This window comes from Macaca nemestrina, chromosome 3 (genome assembly GCF_043159975.1).
Source record: "Macaca nemestrina isolate mMacNem1 chromosome 3, mMacNem.hap1, whole genome shotgun sequence".
Lineage (NCBI taxonomy): Eukaryota > Metazoa > Chordata > Mammalia > Primates > Cercopithecidae > Macaca > Macaca nemestrina.
Window position 1 is genome coordinate 39806225 of NC_092127.1, and position 12568 is coordinate 39818792.

The window sequence follows — 12568 nt, forward strand, 5'->3', positions numbered from 1 at the left end:
ATCCACCCGCTTTGGACTCCCAAAGTGCTGGGATCACAGGCATAAGCCACTGTGCCTGGCCAGGAATTTAGATTTCTACTGAAAATGGGGAATTATAGACTTTTCTTTATCAGGCAAGTGACATGGACACAGATCTACTTAAGGTTAAATTAAACCAATGTATAGATAGAATGGCTTAGAGTGGGGAGATTCTATAGACAAGGAGACCCTTGCAATAATCAAGCACAGGGATGATAGAGGCGTGAACATAATAGTAGCAATGAGGAAAGAAAGATTGGGATGGTTAATTGACCGGGCTGAGCTAGAATCAACAGGACTAGACAACTGACTGGTCGAGTAAAGGGAAGCGGTGTCATGTCTAGGTTACTGGAGAATGGTGTTTATTAACCAAAATGGGTATGTTGGTTTTTGTGCATGTGGGACAGTTAGGTTTTACTGAGAAAAGAAGTTAAGTTTTACGAGAAATGTTGTTTAGGGTGTTTCCAGAAATATATCAGAGTGGCGAACTAGTAGGTTATTGATGCCAGCTTTTTCTAACTTCATAAATATTATATAGGCAATCTAAGGTGAGGAACAGTGTCTGATATTTTTCATTTTCACCTTTCATCTATCCTAAGACCTAGAACAGTGCTGAGAACATTGTAGGTACTCAAGAAATATGTACTGATTGATAATGTATTTTACTTTTGGAGACAGGTTTGTGGAGAGAAGGTACTGGCCTCACTCTAAAGTTGTTGATTAAAAAGTGCCCACTGGCTAGGCATGGTGGCTCATGCCTGTAATCTCAGCACTTTGGGAGGCCAAGGTGAGCAGATCATTTAAGGTCAGGAGTTTGAGACCAGCCTGACCAACATGGTGAAACCCCATCTCTATGAAAAATACAAAAAATTAGGCGGGTAAGGTGGCACACGCCTGTAATCTCAGCTACTCATTAGGCTGAGGCATGTGAATTGCTTGAACCTGGGAGGTGGAGGTTACAGTGAGCCGAGATCATGCCAATGCACTCCAGCCTGGGCAACAGAGCGAGACTCCATCTCAAAAAAATATAAAAAGTAAAAACATAAAAAGCGCCCATGGCTCTGAAGTTTCCTTCCTTGAGTAGCCTGAGGCCTGACATTCCCTGCACAAGAATTCTTTGGGTTACTACAATGTAGGTGGCTATTAACATGTAAGTGATATCTGCATGAACATAACACAATACAGCATTAGGTCTTTATTAGTTGACATATTCTTTAAATGAACAAATCTGTTCCTTAGATGAGAGCTGGGTTCTAAGGGAATAAGAGAAAGGACAGGTACTTTCTGTAGAGAACAAATGAGAAGGGAAATTGTGAAAGTAGGGTCAGTGACAGGCCCAGTAGAGTGGTGAATTCTGGGCAGATCTGAAGTAGGGGCTGGAGGAAAGATGGGAAAGAGTAGTGCTGGGGAGGCAAAAACAATAGAAATTCACTACACTGAATGAATAGGATCATCTAATTTACAGTGTAAACCAAGAATACAATTGTAAGCCCCCCAGCCAACTAAATGGATCCCCTTCTGGGTCACAAGCATTCCAAAGTAATCTGAAACACTAGTTAAGGCTATAATGGGAACTGGGTGGGGGGGTGTCAAACATTCCTCACTATACCATCCTCCCTTTGGAATTCAGACACAACTGACCAGCATTAAAATTAAAACAGAGATCTTAAGACTGACAAAACTGATTCTTTGTTGCAATAAGATACACAATTCCAGCCTGACTCTAATGTAGCATCGCATGACAGATAACAGGCTCTAAAGGAAATTGAAGTATTTTACCCCAAAATACATTTCTTTGACATATTTTGAAATGGCCCTGCAAAGCTGTGTCTTGTGGGGAAAAATCTACATTCTGTAGAGAAACTCCTTCCCTTTCCAGGTATTTTCCTGATCCAGGAGAGATTAAGAGTCTGGTACCATTTTAGGTTTGATGAGAGACATTTAGCATCTACATTCCCTGAAGTCTGCTACCTGGAGGCTTTATCTTCCTAATAAGAATCTTGGTCACCACAACCACCTGTATTTTAACCCAGACACTTCTTTCTATTGATACCAGGACTTCAGATAATAATTTAACTCTTTCACTCAATTGCCAGTCAGAAAATCCTTGAATCCACCTGTGACCTGGAAGCCTCACCACCTCCCACCCCCCACCCCCAGCTTCAAGTTTTCCCATATTTCCGGACCAAACCAATGTACACCTTACACGTACTGACTGATGTCTGTCTATAACTTCTGTCCCCCTAAAAGGTGTAAAGTCAAGCTGTAACCCAACCACCTTGAGCACATGTTCTCAGGACCTCCTGGGGTTGTGTCATGAGCCTTGGTTATTCATATTTGGCTCAGGATAAGCCTCTTGAACTATTTTATAGTGTTTAACTCTTTGTGTCAACAACAGTGTCATGTGTCTTCAGTTATAGATAATATAAATTGCAGTGTTATTTACAGTGGGGAGACTCTAACTCTGGAAGTCCAGAGGCCTAGCTGTGCCCCTTTCACTGGCTAGGTTGCTTAGCACAGTTTTTTAACCTCCAAATGCCTCTTTGTGAGGCAACCTAACATAGTGTAAAGAGGCTCCAGATCCAAAAAATCTAAATTAAATTTTGGCTCTCACTTACCAAGTCGTGTGCCCTTAGAAAACTTACTTCAACTTGTTCAGCCTTGGTTTCCATCTTTGTAAGCTGGAGATATTACATCGTACCCTTTTTTAAAGGATAAATGAAATGACAAATTTAAAGCACTTGGTAAGTAATAGGACCTCAGTAAATATTATCCTCCTTCTTCCTTTCCTCTCTTCATTTTCCAAGTCTATGAAATGATAGAACTGGACTAGATAACATTGCATATCCCCCTTTCCATGCTTCTTTTGAAAAATGATTCTATGAATTCTTGAAATCCTTCCTCCTACATTCCTGCCAAAATTCTACAAGAATCATAAATTAATGCTGCCAGGAAAATGAGTCAAATAAATGACTTCTTCTTTTCTCCTCCTCTGACATGCTGGTGTTCCCTCTGTTACCCTTCCCTTCCTATTCCTCTCTCTTCAGAAGGCTGTGTTTTAGTTTGGCTAATGTTAAAAAAATCAGTGTTAATTGTGAAAGCACACTAAGGAAGAATTTATCCAGGACCATCGTGATAGGTAATGGCTCCACTGCAATGTAGTCGTGGTGGGGAGAGAGATTGAGCTTGACTCTGAATACAGCATGGGTAAGTGGGAATTTATGGCCCAGGAGAGGATGGGGGTCAGTGGATAGAAAATTAAGAGGAAACATCATGGGTAAGAGGGATTCTGGCTAAATTGATCTAACAGGATGCTTGATGAGGGCAGGCCAGGGTGATCAGATATTATGGAGAGTGGGGGAAAATTGAGGATAAGAAACCTGATCAGGTATCCAGGGCAATCAGATACTACCAGTGGGGAGTTCTTGCTAAACTGACTTAGCAGGGTTCTTTGCTAAAACTTGTTTTTATAAGAAAGGGCACAGATGGGCCTACGAAAACGTTGAGGAGCTGACTAAAGTTTGGACAAACAAAGAATCTTTGTCAATACTAAAGGCAGATTACAACCACACCTTTCCAATGGTACTAAATGACCATGGCTGAACATAGTATTATTTTTTTTCTTTATATATTGACCAACAGGCTAACAGAGATGTTGGCAGGAGAAAAGAAGGCCAAGATTCCTTTGATGAGGTGATTCAGGACTCAGGTAACTGTTTGCTGGAAGACAATACCCTTAACATTCCCTGAAGAGGGAAGGGAATGTGTCCTTATGGGAATCTACACAAATACAGACGGCTGGGAGCTGCTGAGTCCATTTGTGGGGATAGTTGCCAAGCAGAGGTGTTTGGAGATTGCCTGTTACAGTGAAGTACAAGTTCTTGTGAATGTTTCTGAGGCCACACTTGATCCCTTGAGGCTGCTTACTTTAAAAAGGGTGAGGTCTTCTCACTGCCTGATTCTGACTTCTGAATCCTAGCTACCGAGGTTTGTGTTGGAGTGCCTAAGTGCTTGCTTCTTTGCTTCTGAATAGGCTGGCACATTGGAACTTATGCTTCTTGTGTTTTGTCCCTGAAGTGTTCTGCATCAAGTGCTTGCTCTGTTTATTATTCCTTGTGCTTACTCTTTGTTTTTTTCCCTTTCTGTTCTTATTTGAACAGAATCACAAATGTACTAACCTTTTCTGAATTTTGGTCCATCTTGAGGAAGGCTCCAATCTAAGCCCCTCCTCTGGGTAGAAAGGTTCTTTACTGCCCTTTGTTCTAAGAGCTGGCTGTCAACAACATTTAGGATCTCCACCTGGAATCCAGACTGTCCTTGATATGGTTTGGCTCTGTGTCCCCACCCAAATCTCATCTTGGAGCTCCCATAATTCCCACATGTTGTGGGAGGGACCTGATGGGAGATGATTGAATCATGGAGGCGGGTCTTTCCCATGCTGTTCTTGTGATAGTGAATGGGTCTCACAACAACTGATGGTTTTAAAAATGGGAGCCTCCCTGCATGAGCTCTCTTTTTGTCTGCTGCCATCCACATAGGATGTGACTTGCTCCTCCTTGCCTTTTGCCATGATTGTGAGGCCTCCCCAGCCATGTGGAACTGTAAGTCCAATGAACTTCTTTCTTTTGTAAATTGCCCAGTCTCAAGTATGTCTTTATCAGTAGCATGAAAACAGACTAATACAGTTCTACTGTGTTTTGGATGAAGTTGGTAATGGATCTTAACAAAGGCAAAATATGGCTTCAAATAAGAAGAGTAATCCTGTCCTCTTTCTCTGTATATTAATATGCTATTATACTCAGGGAACAATGCTTTCCAGATTCATATCAGAGAACCAAAAGAGTGAATGTAACTTTCTGCTATTTTATCACTCTCAGTTTCAATCAATTAGTTGGAAACCCATCTGAATAGGCTAGCAAATAGGACTTGATAGGATGAGAATTGAATGTAAGCTGGCTGGAAAGACAGCCATAAGATCATACTGCAACATACCTGCAATCCTGATTCAGGGCTTAAACTTCTCATTGACCAAGACAAAGATGTCCTGGACAGGGAAATTGTCTGTGCAAAGTTCCCTACCAAAATATCTCTGAACATTCTATTATCCATTTCATTAATTTCTCATGGATGAGAAATGACACCTACTGTTGTTATAAGGTGTTTTCCTAAAATTAGGCTTATTTCTGAGAGCACAACTGAGAAAGGTGGTTACTCCCAGAAAATATTAGTGAAGAATGTATACATTCAGAGTTGAGCTTCATAGGATTGGTTAGAAGACCAGAAGGGCAAGAGAGATAAGGAAAGGTTGGGAACATAACTGAAGTTGAGGGGTAGAACATTCGCTCAAAAGGGAGCTAATGGATGGGAAATAAATGGAAAGGGGATGTTATGGAAGAACTGGGGGCTTCAGCGAGGTTAAAAAAAATCCAGATACATTGTGTTTAAAACAGTGAACAACTTAGACATATGGATGTTTCAGTCATTCAGTGAGAATTGATTTAAGATTTCAGAGAGAGTAAATGAGAAGTCCTATATGACTAGACGTAGATACCTGTGGGAAGAGTTTCAGGAGTTAAGACTGGAGTAGTAATTGGGGCTAGACTCTGAAGGTCTTTCATGCCTTTTTAAGGAGCTCTAACTTCATCCGAAGACAGCTGAGGTAAAGCAATGGGGTCTTTGTCTTGGGGAGTGGCAGAATCAGCACTTGTTTTTAGGATTATGTATGTGAATCCTTGCCATGAGAGGGAGAAATTGAGGTTTTTTCTTCAATGCATTTGACAGATAAGGAGTGCTTAGTCTAAGGTAGAGGCAATGGCGGAGAGAAACTAGATTTGCAAAGCATTTCTGTGATTGATAGAACTCACGAGTTTTGATGACTCACTGGGCTGGGTGAGAGAAAGAGAGGATGCACAGAATATTCCCAGGCTTTTACATTTGAAGTGTCACCCTTAACAGAGATTAAAAAAAATGAGAAGGAACAGGTTTTGAAGTGGGATGGGGTGAGGCAGAGCTAAAATAAGTTTTGGTCATGGTGCATGAGAAGAAGCTATGAAACATAAAGGTGGATATCGGTGTCTGGACTTCAGGAAAGATTGGGGCTGGAGCTGAAGATTGAAAGCTTATCAGCTGTAGATGGTAGCTGAGGTCATGAAGAGAGAGCAGGTGGCGTGAATGGAGAAAATGACCTCAGATGCAAACATGGTAACCAATAGAAGTAGAAGTAGTAGTCATAATGGCATGAAAAAAAATGACCAGAGAGGAAGGAGGAAAAGCAGGAGCTGATGGGGCTCTGAAAGATATGATAAACAGTACTAAATGCTGCAGAGGGCTAGAAGGGGTGAAGACAGAAAATAGATAGTGTGGATAGAATTCACATTTGAGGAGTTTAGTGATAAAACAGGTGCACAGCACTAGAGAAGAAGGTCCTGTCATGAAGGTCGTTGCTGGATTCAGGTACCTAAAAAGCTTTAACCTTGAAAAGGGCTGTGAGACAATTTGCAAATGTAGTCAAAATGAAATCCCTCTTTACAGCTGTGTCTTCTTGGGCTTTAATGTAACTGTCATGTCTGGGATATATTCGTTTCATCCTCAGAATATCTATGTTTACCAGCAAGCTGTATTATAAAGCAACTCTGTTGCACATTATTTTAAGAATTAAAAACCATCCTTTTTGTTTTCCTTACCCAACTGCAAACATTTTCTTTTTTAAAAGCAGGGCTGGGCTATGACGATAGTTCATGGCCTACATGAGAGGCTGAGACACACAGGCTGAGACCCCTCACTTCCAACTGGCCTTTCCCAAATGTTCCCCAGTTCTTTGAGACCTTTGGAGAGTGGATTTTTCTGTACATAAAACACTCAGATGTTTTTAGTCCCTCTCATCTCAAAGGTGAGATTGCTCATCTCTTTGAGTCACAGATATACACACAGCCTTCTGTGAAATTTCTGCCTTAATCTCTTTGATGGGTGATGTGTTAGCTATGCAGACTATTTTCAAGTTATTGTTTTAATAGACCTTTATCATCAGGCTCAAATAAATCATGACTGCTTTATACTGGTTGGAAGACAGATTCAGACTTAATGGGAGAGCACAACTAAATCACAGTATAACACTTGGAAAATTTACCTTCTTTTAATGTCATATTTCTTTCTAAATGGCTGTGATGAGTTGTTTTTTAGAAGACCTGTGAAAGTAGTAGAGTATTTAAAAAAGTTAATACTTTATGACAGGTTTCAAAAATATCTGAAAATCGGTATATATGTTCAAGCTTAATCGTTCTATATCATAATACCTGTAACAGATTTTAAAAACATTTCTTGGCAATTAAAAAATTAATCCTAAAGAGAGATGAAAAAAACTTAAAACCAAGTGAAATGTGTCAAGATTATTAGGTAGAAGCTGAAAATGAATATGTGGGTTGGAGAATAGGGCAGACTTTTTATTATATTTAAAGCTATCTAGAGTTTAGACAATGTGAAATTATTAATGAGGCTGGTTCTCTCCTTCTGCAACCAGGGAAAATAACTCTTCTGCCTATGGTTAGGGATCTTCCTCCTTATGCTTGTGACAAGGTGACCTCTAAAATCATGGAAGACATGCTAATGCTAAATAAAATTTCAGACCAGGTAAAAATTTGTTTTCAGTACTTTCAGCCTCTTCTTTCTGTTCTCTCCCTCAGGGCTCACTCAGATTCTTCCTGGCAACTTCCCTACCTAATCGTCTTCTCAGAAAAGGGTCAGGTAAGGGCAATTTTCAGTTGGCAGTAAATTTGCTCATCTTTTACCTCTTCTAAGGGGATTACATTTTAGGTTTTATTTCTAGTTATTGTGTGATGGAAAGGCTTTTTCTTCTGTCAGATTTCCAGGCATTCGTCAATTGGTGGAAAGGTCTCTACAGGAAGAGGGGAGCTTGCTGACATGCTTAACATCGCACCATGTAGATAGAAGCTTACAATACTGTCTACTCAGCACCAGTGTGGTTTTAACAAGTGGGCTAAAGGTGTGACTGTCTGTTTGCAATGTGTATTAAATAAGCCACGTGTGTTAGTCTGGAGAGAGCTGAACTGGGTCTGCTTGCTCTCTCTTGTTCAACTTCCTAATTAATTTTGAACCCATGAACCCCAGCTTCCACCCCTCCTTCCTCCCTTCAGACTCATGAATGGTTCCTTAATTATCAAATCCAGTAGACATTTTTTTTTTTTCTTCTGTGCCTTTTCATGTGCTGGTAGTAACATTTAGTACTGGTGACCACGCTCTCCTCCCCTCAGTGGTTGCCATGATTTGAGCCTCTCCTTAGGAATTCTGTTGCCTCTGCTCACCTCATATATCAGGCTCCCTCTTGGTCCCTCCTCTTCTCACCTCTGCACTCCCTCATGCAAACTCATCATGCCCATTGCTTTAACTGCTCCTTCTGTTCTCTGCACATTCAACTCTCACAAACCATCTCTGTCTGCCCTGGTCTTTTACCTGTTTTACTCAAGATAGAAACTTCAGCATTATTTTTGTTTCTTGCCTCCTTCTCATGCCTATATCCAATCAATGACCAGATTCTATATGTTCATCTCTGTAGGTTTGTAAGCATTCCCTCATTTCTATTTACTATGACTACTACTTTATTTCAGGAATGCACCATCTCTGGCCTGCGGTTCTGACTCTGCCTCTCCGATCTTCCAGGCTTGTTTCTGTGACTAGAATGTTCTTTCCAAAGTTGAAATCAGTGAGTATTGGTCTCCTTGTCACAGTTCTCTGTGTACCACTTATAGGATAAAATCTGCATTCCGTAGCCAGGCATGATTGATCTGTTTCCTATCAACCGCTCCAGTTTTCTCTCCTAGCTGTGACTCCATCTATATTGCACCCTTTGGCAATCCCAAGCTCTTGGCAGCACGTCAAGCAGGCAGTGCTCTTTCATGCCTCCACGTTTTGGCAGATGTAGTTCCTTTTGCCTGAAATGTTCTCTTATTCTTCCCAGGCTGAGAAAAATGTCTTTTCCAATTTCATTTTTTTTTTCCCTTTGGGAAGTATTTTTGCCTGACACTTCCAGGCAGGCAGCAGGCATTGGCCCTCTTTTTTTTTAATTCCTATTGTATCTTAAACACACTTCTAATACTTCTCTTATACTGTATTATAAGTTTTGGGTTTTGTGGTTGTCTTCCCACTTACCTACAAACTCCTTGAGGGTAAAGACTGTGTATTTCCTTAACTACCTGTGGTTTTTCGAACAGTGCTTAACATTTTCAATAGATATATATTCAATGAAAGAATGTATGGATTAACTTAAAATGCAGAAACATGTCTTTCATTTTTCTAAAACTATTGGGGCACTTAGAAAGAGGCTTAGCCCTTAGCTTCTTTATCCTTATTTATCTATAAACATTTTTAATGAAGACCTCTTCTTTAATAACCACTTATGGAATCTGCATATATACTCTTGAATAGGTCTGTGAGTTCCGCCATTATGGGCACACAGAAAGGAGATAGTTGAGATTCAGAAAAGATGCAGAAACCACAAAGGGTAGCATGATAAAGAAGAAAGACAAACATTAAATATGGCACAGACTACCTTTTTTCCAATGAAAATGGATTTCATTTCATTTTAAGGGTATAATTGTGATCAGAAGGTATTGACTAAAAATACCTTATAAACATTCTGTTTGGTATTTCCAATAGGATGACATCAAGATTTTGAAAGCCATATTTCGTCAGAATTATTTCCTTTTTGGCTCCAATATTTAATTCTTAAGTAAAGCCAACATAGCACACCAGGCATATAGTTTTCATACAATTACAGGTTCTGGGAGCTGGAAGGTACTTTATAAGCCATCTCTTGATTACCTTAGAGAACATTTATTGAGTAGTTACTAGAGCAGGTATTGTTTCACTGCTTCACATGTATTAAATCATTTCATGAGGTACATGCTATTATCACCCCCCCATTTTACAGATGAGGAAGCTGAGGCATAGTGAAGTTAAGTAATTCATTCAAGATTATGGAAATTAAGTGGAAGAGCCAGGCCTTGAACTTAATCTAGTTCAATCTGCTCATTTGACACACATGAGAAAACTAAGACTCATCAAGGACACACACACAATTACAAAGAACCCACTCTTATACTTTTGGCTTAAGGAAATACATTGGCACTTTTTGATTTGTTCAGGGTATGTATTACAAATTGGTAGCAGACCATCAGGAGTAGTGCTTTTCTGTAGCCAGTGTCAGCTTTAGTCAGGGGCTGTTCATAGCAAGAAAATTTTTGAGAATTCTCTTCAGTTCAGAATCAGAACAAAAAAAGTCAAATAAAACTCACACACACACACACACACACACACACACACCCACCCCTCTTCGCACTGACCATTCTTAATCAGTGAGTCTCTTTTTGTGCATTGTGGGAACATAGAACAGGCCAGAAAATTATAAGAATACCCATGTGAACAGTACAATAAGACGTATGTATTTGTATTCGTGTGTGTGTGTGTGTGTATAATAAGACTTGATTTTATAATTTTTGAAATTTAACTTTGATACAAAACTATTCCATGTTCGGTTTTTCTCTATTTCTGATGTAAAAGCTTGGATTCCTGAGTTCCTGGCCTCATTCTGAGAAACAGTCAACCCATATGGGACTGCACATGTTAAGTTGCTATGGTTGTGATTTGCAAGGCTCATGGAGAAAGCTATTTCACTGTTTTCGTGGGGATTACAGAACTAATTCTTGCACTGGTTTTTGTATCTTTAAATTAGTAGTTTTGTGTGGTGGTGGGCTATTCTTCTAGCAACATGTTTCTACTTATTGAAAGCTTTGCTGAACAAAATATACCCACTCTTCTATATAAATAAAGACATTATTGTGGGAATAATGCAGTTCAGGGGATGCCTCTTCTGGTAGCCTATCTGTTAATCTGTGTTTAGTTGGCTTTCTCAGCCCACCCATTCTAATTACTGCTTTTTAATCTCCTAGAATGGGGATCTGGAAAGGGGATTTGTTACAACTGGGTTATTTAAATAGAATTTTCCAAAGATACAGAATCTCCTCCTCAGATCCCAAGCTCACTCCCCCATTCCTTCCTGCTTGCTTTAGAAACCCTTGGCAGGCTGTTATTATGGACTGAAGGGCAGGTTTCAAGCACCCTCTATTTATGAAATGGCAAGAGCCAGTCAGTAAGCTGCATGTGTTTGGAATTGTTACCCTTTGTTCTAATTGCATTTTGACTTCTGCTGAATTTGGCAGTGTAAATTTTTTCAGGAGATAAATTCATAAATGTCAAATATTAGATATACTGTCAGTCGTTTGGTTATTTTTGTGATTAAAGTTTGTGCTGACATTGGAATTAATAGAGGTAATTTGATGGATGCTGTATTCTAAATATTTTGTGTTATCAAATTCTGGTAGGATCTATTTTTTGAAAAAGATGTGAAAATGTTAATTTGGAAGTGTGAAGGAAAACATTACCTTAAAAAGTTGTACACCTGTGACATTATTTGTTTTGTTTAGTAAAATGACAGATGTCTTTGCAATATCCCAGCCCTTGCCCTGAAGGCCAGTGGCTCAGAATTAGCTACCCAAAAGCTACACATGGCTAGGATATGGTCTACTTCACATCAGTGTAGATTTCTCTACATATCTTCTTACATATGAGAGTCTGCCATGTCTCTTATTGTGACCTATTTGTAACAGGAAACACTGAAACTCTAGAGGCAAATTTTTCAGCTCTGTAGATTGGACGGTTCTTCTCTACTCTCTTCTAAAATATTGTAAACTTGACATGGCTCACAATTTATTTCTTTTCCTTCCTTCCTTCCTTCCTCCCTCCCTCCCTCTCTCCTTCCCTCCCTCCCTCCTTTCCTCCCTCCCTCCCTTCCTTCCTTCCTTCCTTCCTTCCTTCCTTCCTTCCTTCCTTCCTTCCTTCCTTCCTTCCTTCCCTCCCTCCCTCCCTCCCTCCCTCCTTCTTTCTTTCCTTTCTTTCTTTTATTGAGACAGAGTCTTGCTCTATTGCCCAGGCTGGAGTGCAGTGGTGTGATCTCGGCTGCAATCTCCTCCTGCTGGGTTCAAGCGATTCTCCTGCCTCAGCCTCCTGAGTAGCTGGGACTACACATGCAGTAAAAGTAGCCATGCCTGGCTAATTTTCTTATGTTTTTAGTAGAAAGGGGTTTCACCATGTTGGTCAGGTTGGTCTTGAACTCCTGACCTCAAGTGATACGCCAGCCTCGGCCTCCCAAATTGCTGGGATTACAGGCGTGAGCCACTGCACCCGGCCAAGGCTCATAATTTCTTTAAGCAGCCATTTTGTCCCTCCCCATAGTTTTCCTCCTCAATCCTTCCTTTCCTACCAATACTTTCTAAAATTGAGTATTGTGTGCATTTCTCATTTTCCACTCATGTTGTTCCTTGTAGACTGGCTTCCATTCCCACTCAACTCTCTGAGGACACTAATGATCTCCTCATTGTCAATCTCCTCATTGACAACACTTCCCTGTATTCCTTTCTTTTTAATGTTTATATCATCTCATCTTATTGACCATTCCCCTATGACCTTTGTATTTGTTTGT

General features: G+C 40.1%; 1 long non-coding RNA gene across 1 annotated transcript in view; it reads right to left on the reverse strand.

Moving 5' to 3' along the window:
* Nucleotides 1-2635: 2635 nt before the first annotated feature.
* LOC105463457 (uncharacterized) overlaps nucleotides 2636-12568 on the reverse strand; it is a 68432-nt gene continuing 58499 nt past the window's right edge. The window contains exons 3-4 of the long non-coding RNA XR_011620514.1: nucleotides 7145-7202; nucleotides 2636-2720 (exon numbers count right to left, since the gene is read on the reverse strand). This is a non-coding gene — a long non-coding RNA (uncharacterized lncRNA). The remainder of the gene's footprint in view (nucleotides 2721-7144; nucleotides 7203-12568) is intronic.